General features: G+C 37.6%; 1 protein-coding gene across 1 annotated transcript in view; it reads right to left on the bottom strand.

The window, feature by feature from the left end:
• The window catches only part of LOC149269096 (uncharacterized), a 167,822-nt gene extending 154,578 nt beyond the window's left edge, over window positions 1-13,244 (bottom strand). The window contains exons 1-2 of the mRNA XM_089467254.1: window positions 12,845-13,244; window positions 6,843-7,347 (exon numbers count right to left, since the gene is read on the bottom strand). The gene's annotated coding sequence lies outside the window, so the exon portion shown is untranslated. The remainder of the gene's footprint in view (window positions 1-6,842; window positions 7,348-12,844) is intronic.
• Between the last annotated feature and the right edge of the window lie 5,057 nt (window positions 13,245-18,301).

The following is an 18,301-nucleotide window of genomic DNA, read 5'->3' as shown; positions in this document are numbered from 1 at the left end:
TGTGGCTACAAATATTGGCACAGCGTACACAGGCACACATACAAATTGCTGCACACACACAAATTTACTTATATGAAAAAACATATATATAGAAAAAATAAAGAAATCGCATAAATTCAGGCACAGCTCGCATAAAATTCGCCCCCAGGCATTAACATTTTTCTATAAATAAATATTTTCGTTTTTAAGAATGATGAAAGAGCGCTCTAAGCGGCATGTGCATCATGTGAGTGTGAGTTTCTGTGTGAGTGTGTGTATGTATGTGTGTGCTACTAGTGTGTTAAGTGAAAAATATTTGAGCCGTCCATAAATTGCCTCAACGGCAAGAGCTATGAGAGCTCTCTTACTTTGCGTCTTTAAGTAAGAAATATTATTCGCTGTTGCCACACTTAAAAGCAAGAGGATGAAACTATTCATTATTATTTTCTAAAAATGTATGTCTTCATCTACAATAACACAGCTCAAGTAAAAAATAAATTATTAAAAAAATCAATAATTATTTTATATCTTAATATACATTTTTTCCAACTATTTTATAGCTTTATGCTCATAAATTGCAATGCTTTAATAGCTTCAATTTGCTGCGGAGCCAAGCAAAGTGCTGACCACACTTCTGAAGTGCCCACCAAATGTCAAATAACAATGGAAGGTCAACGCCTGTCACTCACACACAGACACTCACACACATCGCCCAAAAGTACAAAAACTAACTTAGAATGGAGCCACTAAAAAAAAAAAATATCTGAAAAAGCAATGAAAAAGCTAAGCAGGAGCCAGAGCAAGCATGCTCCATACATATTATAATAAAAAAAGAAGAAGAAAAAAGAGACAAAAAGACAACAACTATAAAGACAGGAATGACAGGCTACTAATAGAGGCCAAGCCAAGGTCCGCTGGTCAGTTGCCGCCCCAGGGCCATGTTGTCTGGGTTAGTGACCAACGACGACAAAAGACACGAAGAAAAGGCCAAACAAAAATTTGCTTGAGTCAATGAAAGCTTGTCAAAAAAAAAAACGAAAAAAAATCCAAACTATAATCAGAGTAAAGGGCATGTAGACCCACAACTATATAGGAGGTACATCTAACTATATAGATTTGAGTGCCGTCGGGCAGAGTTAAGGCATTAGCTTAATATTATCAGGGGCAACGACTAAAGCGATACTCAAATTAGATGCGACTACCTATAAAAGGTATAAACTGTAAAGCTGATTAAACGGCAGCCGAGTAGATTATATTAAAATGCAAAGCACGTGTCGCCTAACAGCAACGAGATACAAGTGACACTTGCCCCACACTCGCCACTAACGCGCCCCCAGCCACCGTAGCCATTGTGTTCCCTCGCTTTGTCTACAACAATAAAAACGTCGCTCATAGACGTGTTATCTAAGCACAGTTTCAGCTTATTAAACACATTCTATTGATTTTCGTTCGCCTCGGCCACGTACACGTAACGCTTTTGTATCTGTAAGATGCTTGGGCAATTTAAGCGATAAACACGAATGTGATGTTAGTTGCGGCGCTAGTGTCAGGGATATAAACCAACATCTCGGAGCCCTTACTCCGAGCATGGCGTACATGGCGTATGCGCAACGTGTCTGCCTTTTTTGTTTATCAAGCATACGACATGGTGGCAAAACTTGTTACGCCATGACGTGAGCCAATATATTTTACTTTATACCCACGCCAATCAAATTCCCTCATAAATCTCGCACAAATTCTTTAAAAAATGAAAAGAAAATCTGCAAAATAATATAAATGCATTTTGTATTCAATAAACGATGCGCGATAACCATATGCAGCTTAAAGACAGATTGAAACAGCAACAAAAAATGGCTTGGGTTGTGAAATTTTCTATGTGTGTGTGTGTGTGTGCTTGCAACCTAAATGGGAGCACGCGTTTCGTGCACTGCATGGGTACGCTCATAAATTGGCTTGCGGCCACAGCTGCACTGCTTCAGCTTCAGATTCAGCTTCAGCTACAGCTGCAGCCTGCCGCATGCCGCTAGTTGTGTCAGTTTACCGTAACCAGCTTATTGTGGCATAATGCGTATATACTCTTAGGCGATTCGAGTGCACTCAATGCCCAGCTCACAACAGTATGATTATAATAGAGCCAACAAGCGTTGCCTGTTAATGTGGCTAGCCAGAGGTGGGGCTGCCTAATGCTTTGTGATGCTATAGGTAAATATCAATAGACAGTGGGTTCAAGTCGGTTGGATAATAGCAGATCTCATAGATGTATTTACTTGTAGTAGGCTACTAAGACACCTTACTATATTTCACAATTTCAATTTATAGGACTTACAGGATCAACAGCCATCATCCATCATAAGCAAGTCTCGAAATTAAAAATGCAAAGCTTTTTTTCGTTACCTCAGCATTTAAGCCGAAAGATCTGACTGGCGTTGAGCTCGCTATAAAAAATGAAATTCAAGGCTTCTTTGCTTTATGATATATCCACAAAGATGCCAACCAGTATATATTTTTCTTCGAGTCATTAACATTTTCAGCTAGCATCTATGTGTGTACGTACCAACATATAAAGGCTTTATGAATTTAACGATATGCACATTAACTTCTGCCCATCATGTTTTTACAGCTGCTCACATAAACCAAGCCAAGCAGCCTCGCAGGCAGTCAACCAGCATCATAGAGCAATATATATATACATATATATATGTATATATGTATTCAAATGTTGCAAAGATACCGAAACCCTTTTAGTAATTTTATACACGCGCAAAATATTGGATAACTAACTGCTGAAGCCCACTTCCCAGTATAGTGGTGGCTGTGAGTGGGTTTGAGTGTGGTTAGCTCATCAAAGCAGCGTGTCCTTGAAACAGCTAAACAGAGATACGAATGCGAATGCGCGATTGCGAGTGAGGAATGCTTAAGAGGCAAATGGCGAGAGCAAAAATGCTGGCAGAAAGCATTCGCATACAATTGCCAAAGAATACAAAGGGAAACGGGGCCAACGAAATGGAGTTCAAGTTTGGGTTAGTTTGTGAGTGCGGGCGATGGGGGTTTTCTGGCAAATTCCCCAGCGTATAAACATAAACATGTTGGTTATTGTCTGCACGTTAAAGCATCAACAGAAGAGGCAGCAGCAGCAACGTCGGCTTTAGCTGGCCGCATACTACCGTTACGCCAACTTTTCAATCAACAGCCGAGTCGACAGTCGGCCGGCAGCCCCGATGAGTCGCACAGCCAACAAACAATCAGTTATACCCAAAAGCTTAATCGATTTTCAGCAGGTAGCTTCATCCGCAGGGCTGATGGTTTAATATGGAAAAATGTTTTCCCAGACCGAAACAAGCAAAATCTTTTGTCGAACACCCACACACACACACACACACAAAGAACACATACCGCATACTGCGTGTGTACAGGACTGGCATTAAAAAAGTAATTTGTTATTGTTTTCTCTTTTTATTTTTTTGTTTTTTTGTTTAAGCCGCCCGAGGATATCATTGTAACGAATTTTCAATATGCGCGCAACGTCAGTGGCAAGTATTTAAGAGTGATTGTTGTATGGGCTCCAACTTATTTTTCATTTTTTTGCTCTTCTTTTATATATATATATGTATATATATTTGGTTTTCATCTGAGCACATTTTACCTTTTGATCAAAGGTAAGTTAATTGTTATGCAAGGCTTGCTGCATACAGCAGATGCTTGGATACAATATTTTAGGTAATATTACGTCGCATTATAAATGTTTTACAATTTTATTTTATATTTAAATAACTCAGCTCTTAAATCATAGATTTTCTTACCAAGTTGAATCTATATTTTTTATTGAATTTTAATTTGTTTAATTTTCATAAATTTTCGAAAAAATTTGCTTGAATCAACATTTTTTATTTAATATATATTATTTAATTAATTTTTATTATTATATTCTATTTTTTATATTCCCAAAAATATTTTGTTATGTTATTAGTATTTTTCTTAAATTTTCAAATTAAGCAATTTTGTATTAATTTTAAAAATTTAATTAATTGCGTAATATTCATTAAATTGTTTAAGGAAAATATGTGAAAAATAAAAAATATATATGTCTCTTAATTTTTCACATCTCAGGAAGCCTAACAGCTAAATTAAATTTAAGAATTTTCTTTTATATTCTTTCTATTATGATGATATTAAAATATTTAAAAAAAATTGAATTAATCAAATTAAATTTTTTATAAATTTTCAGTTCAACAAAATATTTTGTTCTCTAAAAAAGAGCATTCGAAATTCAATATATATAATTTTTAAGTATTTTTTTTTTTTTTTCATCTCTTTGTTTGTGGGAGCAGATTTCGGTTTCATTTACCAGACAAATGAAGAAAAATTGAAAATACATGTTCATTTGTGCAAGCAAAAAAAAATTTCATTTCCCTTATATATTTACTTTTCATTACATTTGCAATGCGTTCGCATATGTATACGAATTTACAGGACTTAAACAAGGGCCAAACGTTAGTCGAATTGAGCCAAATCGAGTCTATATCCCTGCTCCTTCTACTCGCTGCCATTTGACCCTAATGAACACCAAATATGCAATTAGCAAAAGTTGAGTTATTTGGCATAAATATTTGTGGACAACTGTAATACAAAACAACAGCAACAACATCAACAGCAAATCCATTGGTAGGCCATATTAATGACCAGGCACTGTTGTTTGCATTGGGTTCGGGTTTTGTGGGCTTTGGCTCTGGGTCTGGCCGTTTCTTGTGCACATTGTGTGCTCATTGTTTGGGTTCGGTTTGCATTTTCCAATTTGTTTTGTGGATTATGCAATTTATTTAGTTTAGCTTTGCATGGCCAAATGTCTACGTGTGTGTGTGTGTGTGTGTTGCGCTTGTGCCCCGATGATAAATTCTATCGCCGCACGTAATATGGAAATTAAAACGCGCCTCCAGACCCAAACCGTTTGCACAACAGCCGTGCACATTGATTTAATTACTTTGGCTCCAGGAAAATGCAACAACAACAACAACAACATCAGCAGCAACTAGAGCAAATAACACAACAAATATTGCAACAGTCACCAAAGTCACAGGTCAAGCCGATTGCCCAAAAGCCCTGCAGCTTTATCAAAATGCAGTCTAAGGCTGTAATTAGTAAAGGCTGTCGACCTCGAAATGCTAAAATTAGAGTTTTGGATGGGCACATATAAGGTGGGACAAAGGTGAGATAATGCTTGACTTCAATAATTAATGAATAATTGTAATTGCCTTGCTTTAAGCGTGCATAGCTTCAGCAAAATCTAATCGATTTTTGAGTTTGAGATAATTTTCTTTGTTTCTTCTTTTGTGATACCTCATTTAAATTAAACTTCCATTGTTGGCGCTTTCTACACAACATCCACAACTAAGTATTTACCTAATACACCGTGTGCTTGCAGTTAGGAACATGCGCAACAATAAAAATAATAGCATGAGCCGCTAACGGTTAATAGCCAAAAACATTCCCATGCTGGCCATAGTGTTGCCCATGCTGCCTGATGCTGCTGCTGCTGCTGCTGGTCCAGTCCCATAAAATACACTGTCCGAGCCAGAAGGCAACACTAATTACAGCACAATCATAAAAAAGAAGAAGCAAAAGCAAAAGAAGCAGGAAACTAGCATGTGAAATAATTTGCCAAGAAATTTGCGCTTATCAGCGATGCGTTGGGGGAATCGAGAGTGACACGCATTAAGCTTAAGTCATAAAGTCAGTCGGGCGCATAAAACTAAACGGCATAAGCGACCATGTTTACAAGACAGAAAGCGAGAGAGAGAGAGAAGGATGATGTAGTAGATGAGTCTCTGAGGTGGGTGGAGGTAGCTGCTGCGTAGTAGCTAGTTGTATTTGGCTCCTGCAGCATCATTACGGCAGCTACTCGGTGGCACAGCGGCTTCCGTTTCAAGTTGAAAATGAGCGTGTAATTAGAAATGTAAAAAGAAGCAACGAGTCAGAGCAGTCAGAGCAGTCAAGCCAGCCAGCCAGTCTGTCAGTCCACTCAGTCAGTCCGTCAGTCTGTCCGTCCGTCAGCTCAGCTCAGTCAGTGCAAAAGTCACGACTATGTCGCACAGGAAATGTGCACACGCAAAAGAAAATTGCAAATGAAAATGAAATAAAATGGCGCAAATGTAAACACACACACATACACACACACATACACACACACACACAAATACACTTGTACACAGACTCATTGCCTATGGGGCGTATTTTATTCTTTTCCGCCTCAAAGTCTCAACAATGAGCAACATAAAAAGTTATGTATAAAAATCTTTGCCGCTGCTGCTGCTACTGCTGCTACTTTTTCGCTTGCATTTCCGTTACAAGGGAAAACTGAATTTGCATGTGACATTTGCGGGAACGTTTTGTTTGTGAGCGAAGCGGAAACGAACGGAAATGGCGGAGCTGCAGGTGCAGCTGCACAAGGGAATGAGGCTAAAATTTGTTGCCGCCAGCTATATGAGTTAAAGAAGCAGCCGCACAAAAGTTTCTTTCTCTACTCTAAATACGCGTAGTATATGTATGTGTGTATGTAATCCATTTGAAATGGCAAATAAGTTGCGTTGATGCGAAGCAACTTAACTCCAGAGATGGGCAGCAATTATAAGTGAGTAATTAGGAAATGGATTGACTAACGAATTAAATGAAAAGCGCTTCGAATGATAAAGTTAATAAGCTACGTGAAAGGGTCATATGGGACTTAAACTTAGATTCATTACCAATACATGAGTTTGTTATAGTAGTCGTAGTATAGTATAATACCTAACTATATTTATTACTTCATCTACCCCATAAAGCCCCATACTAATTTTTTATTTATATGTAAATTTTAATACATTACTTACCCAAATATATATGTAGCAGTTTTATTGTTTACTATATTTTTTGTTTACAATTTCGATTTTTAGCAAATGTTTTCCTCACTCGCGCTTCAATTTGCAGTCAAAATTGATTTTAAATATTTGCTGTTTAAATAAAGCTATTTGATTTGACTTTGTTAGCTCTACTTATTTGCGTTATTAATTTATCAATAAATATATGCTTTATATATGTATGTGTGTGTATACCGTTATTTCGTTATTATATTCAAGATATTTCTTTATCGATTTATATGTTAATATTACACATTAGGCATTAGGCACTACATTAATTCCTGATTTTTTTGTTTTTTATATATGTATATAAATTTTTTTTTAACTTTTTTGCTAAATAAAATTTTCAAAAGCTTACGACGTCTGAGCGTTTTTTGCAAATGTTCTTGTTGTTGTTGTTGTTGTTAATAAATTATTGATAATGCAATGGTATTTGTTTTGTTGTTGACTGTATTAATTTGATAAAGTCGTTAAAGCGCTGTAAGCAGAGAATATTTGTTGTTCAATTTAAGTTTCGAATCGTTTTGGAGCATTAAAAAATATAAAATATATTTAACAATAATAAACATGCATAAAAACAATAAATTTTCATAGTACTAAAAAGCAGCAACAGCAAATGTGCAATTATCAGCGGCAAAGGCATAAATTTTCATTAATAACAGAGCCCGACACGTATACGCCATGTGCAACGCGTGATAATTATGAGCTTTAAACACGCAGTAACAGCATTTTTAAATTTGTGTGTGCTTTGCCCTCTAGACACTTTATGCTGAAAGCGAAATGCAGCCATGGGACCGAAGGAGCTGCGAGAGGTGAGCTGTGAGCTGTGAGCTGTGAGAGGAGCAGCCTGTCAATAGCTGGCATAGCTGACGAAAGCAAAAACACAACACTCAAGCGCAAAAAGCCAAAGAGCGCAGACTTTTGGCTGTTATATATGTGATAAACATATACATATATACACTTTTGGCTGTTATATATGTGATAAACATATACATATATACACATTTATATATATAAATATATATAGACACTCGTATATACAAGTGTCTGGCAAGTGTGTGCAGAGGCGACAAAACAAAAAGTCAGCTGTGTGAATTGTGGGCGAAAATACGAAACAAATACAAAAAATACGAAAAGAAGATGGAGAGAAAGACGAAAAGGGCAACCAGAGAGAAAGAGAGAGAGCAAAAGAGAGAGAGAGAGAGATAGAAAGAAAAGACAGACAGACAGCAGCACAAGTTTTCAGATCCTGCTGATGATGATGATGATGAGACCTGACTGGAGCAAAGGCGCAACATAAATGCGCTTACCCAGAAACAGCAGAGACAAAAACAAAAACAAAACGAAAACAAAAACCAAAATGAAGTAAAAAACTGTCGATGTATTAAGATAGGAATGCTTTAAATCAGCTTTAGCTAAACATATTATATACATTATTTTGGCAAGACCTCAAGGGGATTTGCGTCACGAAAAGGGTTACCGAAAAGCTGGAAAAGGCATACCCAGAATGAAAAATAAATAAACAGCTATTTACAATTCAATAGATTTAAAAAAAAAATCATAAGAATAACTGTATATCATATTGTTTATACATTATATTTATCTCTATATTTATAAATTTATTAATTAAATTTAAAGTGTTTTTTTCTTATTATTATTTTATATATTTTTTGTTGCTCACTTTTCCTCATTCAATTTCATATGTAATATATGCAAATGCAATAACCATAATATAAACACACTTAATTTAATATACATTCATTTAGCGCACACTCTAGCTCTATATGACCACATATTACTCATACGCCACGTGGTTCAGGGGCAAAACGCGAACACTTTACACTGCTCAAGTTAGCTCTTTGTCTCTCTTTGATTCTGTAGAGAGTGATGAAAGCTTTGAGAACAGTCTCGCCTAAAGATACCCTACATTACTCTATGTAAGCCAATAAATTACTCATACGACGCGTCGTGCACATGTAAAATTTCAATCAGTTATGTGGCACGCGCTTTCTTATTTCATTATTTCCTTTCTAAGGAGTACATAAATTTCATTGTATTTCTTAGAATCTGTATATATTGTGTACATGTGGGTATGCGCGACGATCTATAGATAAACAATCTCGACTTTCTATTTCCATATGCTGATACACCTTTTAGACTTTTCCTTCGTATTTTGGCTTCCTTAAATATGAATTGAATTGCCTATTCTCACTTCTTCTCTCTTGGGTAAATTAAGCCAGAGTATCTGTGAGTCGTGCACGATCTGCAAATACATTGTTTCTTATATTTATTTGCTGGTGCTGCAGCGTCAACATGTCGTCTTTTATTTTCTCCTTCTTTTTTCTCGCTTTATTAAGTCGCACAAGGTGCCGAGCAAACGCCTAGAGATACAGCACACTCACACACATAGACTCAAGAAGGCCGCTTAATGCCGCCCTCATTGCTAACTACCAATACACACACACACACACACACACCACACACATACTTATTTTGTTGTCTACTACTGTATATAGGAACAAACTGATGCTCTCTAAGGCATTGCCTCATCACTACTCTCACAGCAGCCTTCTGTATGTGTGTGTGTGTGTGTGTGTGTTTTGCTTCGTATATATAAATAAAATAAATGTAGGTGAAAATATACATAAATAATGGCCACATGCGCTGCCTTTTTATGAAGTGTGTGGCGTCTGTGAAAATTATAAAACAGACATTGCCCATACCAATTGCCTATTTTGATATTGTGTGTGTGCATACGTGTGTGTGTGTGTGTGTGTGAAGTCTCAGTCAGGTATATTGAGCTTGAGGGTGGATTTAGTTCAAAAGTTGCTTCATCTGTAGGCGTGCAAATAGCAAAGCGCACTGAGCCGTGCAATGGGCCACGAAGTGGGTGTACTCGCCTATATATATATATGTGTATGTATGTGTGTGTGTGGTATAGAATTTATCGGGCAGGCAGGCACAACAGCTGCTGGGCATGACAAATACTTTTGCTGGTTAGACTCTGCGTTTGACATTATTTACGCAGAGTTCTTGATTGGGTTTGCTGAAATCAATATTGTGCTAATTCAGAGCGCTGAAAATCAACTGAAATGCAATCACTCGACGCTCCACTCTTTGTTTAGCTTGATCTCAGATTTAATCTGTCTAATGGCAGGCAACAAATTGTCAAGCGAAACGCTGTTTTCCAATCATAAAATGCAACAAAATTGTATTTACTTTCAAATTTCCCTTTTAATGGCAGCGACAACAATGCTTCCTGATGGCGCGCGAGACAGCCACGATAATAAGCAAATTACAAAGATGCGGTACTCCAGCCCACATTCCCTACTCCCCCATCCCTTTGCCCAGAGCCTGCCCCAGTGGCAATTTTTACTTTTCGTTGTTTTGCTTCTGTTTTTATGTGTGGCACGAAGAACGCATTTGCATATATGCCGGCGCATAAATATATAGAGCGCAATTTATGTGTGCATCTATTTAAAGTCTTTCCATTTTCTTTCTTGTTTTTTTTTTTTTGGCTGTGGGACGCCTGCACTTGTCACACGTTGTCCTGTTTCTTGTGTGTAAGCAGTACATGTGAGAGATTATTTACATATGTATATGTGAGCGGGCATGCGGGGCGTGTGTATGGCTTGCCCTCGTTGTGACTGCAGAAAAAAGAAAGCGAAAAGCGCAAGCGAGATAAATAACAAATGCACTTTAATAAGGAATACCAAGCTAGACGATTCCCTGCATCACTCATCATTTTTTATATGAAATAAACTACTTGCTCTGCCATTTTCTTAGATTAGAGAAGTTCTCAAAGGAGTTTAAGGCAAATACTGTGAATATGGGAAAATAGAGAAAATGAAATTGAAAGTAATAGAGAGCAAAATCAGCAGAGAGGAAGCTGATATCTTAGTGAAGGATATACACATATAGCTTTCTTACATATTTACAGGGTATTAATACCGACAAACCACAATAGCAACAATCAAACAGATGCATGCAAAACAAAAACGCGAACAGGCAATGCCAGGAGCAGCTCGAGTTCCTCTCGCTGAATTTGAGTTCCACTCAAAGCAGTTTGTTGTTGTTGTCATTTGGTGAATCTGTGTGTGCCCCTCTCCCTCTCTCTTTCTGCCACTTTCCACTCTTTCTTAGATTAAAAATCAAAACAAGCTTTTGAGCCCTAAGTAAAGCTCGAATTACAATTAAAAACTTTGGTAAAAAATTTCACTTATCAAGCACAAACCGCAAGTTTCTTATGGCTAATTGGCAAAAAGAAAATGCTAAAATGAAAACTCCTTATTATGGTAAATATTTATCAGGAACCCAAGGCACGTTCACCTCTTCATCAAACTTGCCAATTAATTGCAAAGTTTGTAATTTACATTTTTGTGTACGAGCGGCGAATGCAACAAAATACAAAAACTGCCAAACTATGAGTGCAATTTAGCAAAGTTTCCTTCTCAACTGACTCTCTCTCTCTCTCTCTCTCACTCTCTCTGGGCGAAAATGTTCAATAGAAGAAATTAAAAGCACAAAAAGGAGAAATTAACGCCAGCCAAGTCAAACTTAAAGCGCAGCCAAAAAATTGTAGCAAAAAAGTTGAAGAAAATCAATAAAGCGAGTCAAAACAAAAAACTTCCACAATGAAGTGGTCGAGTTTTGGCTCAACTTTTGCTGCTTGACTTTTTCTATTACTCTTATTAATATTATTATTATTATTTATATTATGAGCCAACTATTGAACGAACTGAGGAGCAAGTTCAAAAACTTTAGAAAGTTGGCGACTCTTTAAATTTGTAGTGGGCTTTCGCTTGCTCAGTGTCGCATAAAATTATTATATATATATAAATATATATATATATATATACTGCTACTACAGACATAACCACAAGGGTTAATGAACTCAAGAGATGCCCAGAGGCGACTAACAGTGGAAAACAGCCGCCAGCCGCCAGCAGCAGCAGCAAGGCAAATGGAGCGCGCCGGCTGCTGCGGCTCTCAGCAGTGGGTGTCAACAATTGCACAGCTGGGCTCACACACACACACACACACGCTGTAGAAGTAGAAGAAATAACAGTCATAGCCAGCTAAAAGAAACAGCAGCACACACACACATACACATTTTTTGCCAACTGTAGCTGAGCAACTTAAAAAAAAAAAAATGTCAACACTTTTCTAGGCAAAGCTTCAAATATAATCAGGTTTTTCCTGCACACTATTCTTTATAAAATTTATATGCTTAACACTTTTGGCTTTTGGCTTTTAGCTGCAGCAGCAGCAACACGAATCGATAAACATGACTTGTTGAAAATAATGTGCGCACAGTGCGTATGTGTAATGTGTATCTAACAAGTGGCTGCATTGACAAATGGCTCGCAACTTGGCAGATTGCAGGCACAAAATAGAGAAAAACAACAGCTGTTGCTTAAAGTTAATTTAAATATATGTTATATATAAATAAAACTTTCAACAAGCAGAAATTCATATTCATTAAGATTTACGAGTATATAACTTTAAATCAGATAATTTTTGTATGCACTTCCACTCTGGGCAACTATCAAGCCAATAGCAAGCCATTTTCTACAAATTTCTAAGCTCTCTTAAATTGCTTAATAGTCGCTTGTCATAAAGCTCAAAACACAGGCCATTCGCCCATCAAATGCCAATAAACGTTTCATCTATATGTCCACTTGTATTGTCCACACATCAAATTGAGAAGCTTCAAGCCGCACACTGAGCCCAGGCAATGGGCCTGGCTAACCGCATTGACCACAAATGGGACAGAAGTTTTGGTAACCACAAATTTCTTTGACCGATGCCATCAAAATTGCAGATATGGAAATGCTATAGCCAAGCAATTGCTGAAGACAATTTAAGGAAAGGTCAACAATTTTTATAGACAAATTAAATTAAGCAAAGGCGAAAATTAATAAATATAATGCTTAATTTATTTTTTCATATTTTTAAAATTTTTTATGCTTTACATTTTTTGTTTAGCTGCTGGATTTATATACTTTCGATACACTTAAATCATAGACACGCACCGAAAAAATCAAAAATTTAATTTCAAGACAGATGTGTTATAAATATAGATTGATTAGATTCTGATTGGAGAGGCTATCCGGAAACGGGGCAACACAAACAACAGCCGCAAGAGTATGCAACGCTATTTTCTACTTTATTTATTTGTATTCTTTATTTTCGTATTATTTATTTTCTTTGGTTTAACGTAACGTAACGCGAACGATAAAGACGACGAAAGACGGCGACGAACGACGTAGAGGCAACGACGACAACGGGCGACGGGAGAAACGACACGTGGTGCAAACAACGGGAAAATGTTTACAAAGCGGCTACTGCCACACAACTGAGGCGACAGGATGCAGTCGCTGGCTGTGGCAAGCGGCTGCGGAACGGAATGGAAACGAAACAGACAACACGAACACGAACGCGCGCGTTTGCCGAACGAACTGTTCCAGCAAAACATCTGTTCGCTAGCGAACGGGTGCGAGTGAGATGGAGCGCACCCGAACAGCTAGAGGCAGGCAGAAAGAGAAGGCGCCTAACAGAGCGAGAGAGAAGGAGCGAGCGAGAACGAGTATGGGAGCGTATGCGAGAGCGAGAGTGAAATAAAAACACTGTGGGCTAACTAACCTACCGCAAAGGACTTGGCCAACGTGCCCAAAGAAATTAAATAGATTATGTGCTTATATAAATAAATAAATGATAAATAAATAAATGAAGCCAAGTTAATCAAAGCGGCCAAATGCAACGCTGGAGTTCGTCTCAGGCAGCCAGCCAGCTGGACATGGCACATTAGACAGCCTTAGATCTGCTGCTGCTGCTGCTACTCCTGCTGCCGCTGCTGCTCCTGCTGGCTAGGCTAGACAAAATGGCGCCTGCGCCGGAATGTGAGCCAAAGAATGCCTAAGCCAAAATAGGCCTAGGCGAATCAACATTAAGCAAAAGTGCAACGAAAATTGCCAACTGATTTTTTGCTGTTGTTGTTGTTGCGTTCTTCCTCTTCTTCTATTTGAACCATTGCCAAAAACACGAGGCGACGAGCCACGCTGACGCAGCAGGCGGACTGGCGGACTGACGGACCAGTGGACACGAATTCAGCGCACAAAACGGAGTATGCAAAACAAAAACAAAATTCGGAAAAAGCACGTGGCTTCGCACTTGCCGGCTAACTTGGCCGGGCGGTTGCTTGGCTGGGGGGGGAATTCTTGATTGTGATTGTGTGAGGGTGGTAAGCGCCCACTTTGCGCTGATGTTTACATTGTGCACGTTGTTTTTTTCTTTTTTTTTTTTTTAGAAGAGAAATTTGTATTCATATACCTAAAATATCAATTCATAAACGTTTTATTTAAAGTGTTTTGCACAAAAAGGAGGAAACAGAGGAGCAAAACTGGCCACGAATATGCATCACACTCTATTTCTTAAATTTTATATTGCTTAATTTTTGCCCCGAATTAATTAAGCTTCGTTGTTTGTTTATAGTGTCATTGAGTCATTGGCTTAATTCAATTAAATTTAGCTGCCAATGTCTGGAGTAAAACGCATAAGTATTTTCATTGCGGTCGGGCGTAAGCAGTTACATAATACTTAGTGAAATAAATAAATTTAAAAATGTAAAAATACTAATTTTTAGCTTCACCATTTGCTCATTTTATAAATAAAATAAATCTGCAGATTAGGTCAATATTTAAGGAACTTTCTTTAGAGTAACTCAATAGCTTGAAGCATGCAAAAATTGATGATTCTAAAAGTATAATAATAAGGATCAATCGACAAGGAGCCAATCACTGTCACAAACCAATATACTCTGCTCACTTTATGAACAAGTATAGGAAAACAAAAGTGCCTGATTAATTGTTTTGCCCTTGTTTGGACAAAAAATGTCAAACAACTGAAGCAGCAGCAGCAACAACAACAACAATAAACGTTAATAAATAAATGGAAAGGCGTGAAGTGCACGCCAACCCAAAAGCCAGCAACAACAACTACAAATTAACATTATAGTTGAAATGTAAGAAATAAATAAGCGAAATATTTACCAAATACGATAAGTTTCTCATTCAGGCAGCACGCAAACAAAACCAAAGGAAAAACCCTTTTCAAGTAACTCAATTGCGGCACGCGACAAAAATTTTAGACAGTGGCTAAAAATATACAGAAAAATATACATATATATGCATACGTGTGTATAGTCGTATATATTTCCATGAAAAATGACGACGACAATTGAGTGCCCTTTTGGGTTGGCCGGAAAATTAGTTTATGCATTACGCACAACAATGAAGCGGCTAATAAACAAATTAAATGAAAAGGCTATCAAGATGTAGTGAGCACGTAACGGGCGACACTCGATTAGATTGATGGTCATTCATCAACTGAAATGACTAATGGTTCCCTCATATTGACAGCCCTGGCAATTGAGCAAATGACTCCACAGGTTGTTGCCATTAAATGGGAATCGGTATATTAAGAGTTGCCTCGTCTACTTTTCATGCTAATTGCACAATAATTTATAATTATTGCAATATTATTTAGAGTGTATGGGGTAATTTTGATATTTTAAATAAAGTTTCTATTGGAACTCAATCTAATTTTGAATATTGACCTACTAACCTTAAACAGTTCTAATTGGATTTGTAGTTGCTCTAAACTTCTTATTGTAGGAATTTATTATATTTTAATACCCACATATCTAAATTTGCCCTTCATTTCATCTTCATGTCCATTTTATAGTATTAACTGGAGAGCTAGACTGTATTTCAGCTGACATTTCTAATTTAAATTCTTATTGGTCATCGTTTAATTCCAATAAGAAACACTCAAAACTCTTTGAAGCATCACTATATCAGCCAAGCCAACACACTCTCCACACTGGCAGTTAGTGCATTAATAATTCGCTTCAAATAATGTACTTAGCCTCGTGTCGACAACATTTCCATTATCAATCAAAACATTTGATGCAAATTTCGCTTTGATTCCGCTGATAAGATTTTTGCTATGTGACGTGTGTGTTTCTCGGCATAACTTCAAGTAGCTAAAAAGCTGATTTTTTCTTCATTGCTTTCTTTTTTGTGTTTTTTGTTTTATGTGTGGCTGTAGTCAGGCAGGCCACGAAGCCCGTCAACACGGCGTATGGGTAACATATATGACACATGTCACGTGACGCCATAACACATCATTTTACCTTTTTTTTTGTGGCACACCAAGAGGGAGAGAGTGAAGAAGAATGAATGAGTGAGAGTGGGAGAACAACAAGCATATAACACGGGTAATGACAAACAAGCCGAGCCCAACCCAGCTCAGCCCAGCCCAGCCAAGCCGAGTCAAGCAAAATCAAGAGAGAGCCAGCCAGCAGACAGACAGGCTGGCAGGCAGGCAGGCAAAATAAGACATTTTGTGATAAGCGCACAGGATAACAAGTTGAACGTGACGAGCATGTGAAAAACACATGGAGAGCGCAAAAAAAAATAAAATCCTCTGTTGTGATATGTTATAAACAATGCCAGGCACAGTCGACAAACTACAACACTCTCACACACAGACGCACACACATACACATGCAAAATGACAGCAAGTGTCAGAAAGTAAAAACATTAAAAAAAATACAAAAATAAATAAACAATGCTAGAGGTAGAGTAAGAGTTCGCGCTCTAAATGTCGCTGATAAGGCAAATGCCAGTGCTGATAAAAAAAAAAAAAAAAAAAAAAGAAAAGAAACAAGAGGAAACACCTAAGGCCGCCCAACTGCGTCTGCTGCTGCTTCTGTTTCAGCTCGCAGCTCTTTTACAACCTTTCTACAGCTCGACTTTCGCTTTTCATGACTTAATTTTCGCCGGCGTCTCGTCGCTTGACAGGCGCACAACCTAAAATAGAAACAGACGAAAAAACGAAAAAAAAAAAAAAAAACAAAACAAAACAAAACAAAAGCAAGGCAAAGTCGGCACACATAAAAATGAAAAGTTGCTGCAAAGGATTTTAAAAGACAAAACGCGCATAAAGTGTTTGGCACATCCGCTTTCTATAGAACGCTGCTCTGTTGGCTCTCTTGGCTCAGACTTCATCTCACACACTCTCTCTCTCTCTCTCTGTCTCTCTCTCACAGCTATGCAAATGCTAGTAGCACAAAACAAAATGTGAACAATATTTCATTACGTATACGCGCCGTACGCTGTGCATAACGCGCGCTCGAGAAGCACCAAATCAAAACGAAAGCGAAATTTTATAGTGGCGCCATTTTTGAAGGCATCTTTTGTTAGCTACCGAATGGAGAAATGTACAGATACATGCATATACATATATTTAAATATATATCTACATCAGCTGCTTTTGCTATTAAAACTCTATAAAAATGCAAAGGTATAAATTGAGCTAACTTCGATGTTGTCCATTGGCTTCTCTTGCAAAAAAAAAAAGCAAAGTCTGCAAATTTTCATTTATTTCCTTTAAGCTCTCTGTCATCTGCCACTCTGCTCGTTTATTTGCAATCAATTTCTTGCTAATTCAATCAGTTTCTAATTTAAATAATTTTTTTGCTCGATTTTTCAATTTTTTTCCAATCATATGCAGTGCTCCTGCTCATATCATTCAATTCGCATTTCAATTCTGTTCAGTTAAACGCACAATCTAAACATATTCACGTTCGTTCAATTTCATTCGATGCCATGCAGTCTCGCCTGCAATCCTAAGCTTAATTTCAAGCCCAGCCATCGTATGCATATAAAATATTACTCATACGCACGTTTGCACTTTAATAAACTCGGCAACAACAACAAAAATGGGAGAGAAAAAAGAAGCTTCCATGTCACTTGGCTGGCAATATGAAGCGCATGCAAAGCGCGTTTACAATTTATGCTGCATAAGGGTGAGTAGTGGGTGGGGACCCGGGCTATGGGGTAGCAGGTGTAGTAACGTCAACTAAACTACCTGGCAGACATGCTCAGCTCTGCTCAGCTCTTGTGCTCTTGGCAACAAGTCTGATAAAAAGTACAATCGGTTTACTCACTTTTTTTTTCTTCTTTTTTATTTTTCTCTTTACTGCCAGCACAAAATTGTCATTTCCTGCACAATATTTGTACAGTTTTTAATATGGGAAAAAAAAAAGTATAGCCAATTGTGCAAAAAATGCATATACATATTTGTACATATATAAATAAAAAGTTGGCCATACACACATGTTGCACATGGACACACATAATGCACAACAAAAGTAGCCAGCGACAATGTTGGTTGTCGGTTGATTGGCCAACATCTGATAGCCGATATCGGTGGCTGGTAATGTGTGGGTGCGTCCAGTGTGTGTAAGTATGTGTGTGTGGATGGGCACTTGTACCTGATAAAAATCAACAATGAACCACAACAGCAACAACAATAACATCAACTGCACAACAAACGACAACAATGCAAATACATAAATGATTATC

Source organism: Drosophila arizonae, chromosome 4 (assembly GCF_054131065.1).
Source record: "Drosophila arizonae isolate 15081-1271.41 chromosome 4, UAZ_ARI_1.0, whole genome shotgun sequence".
NCBI lineage: Eukaryota > Metazoa > Arthropoda > Insecta > Diptera > Drosophilidae > Drosophila > Drosophila arizonae.
The sequence above is the reverse complement of the archived record's forward strand: the minus strand, read 5'-3'. Positions and strand labels throughout refer to the sequence as shown.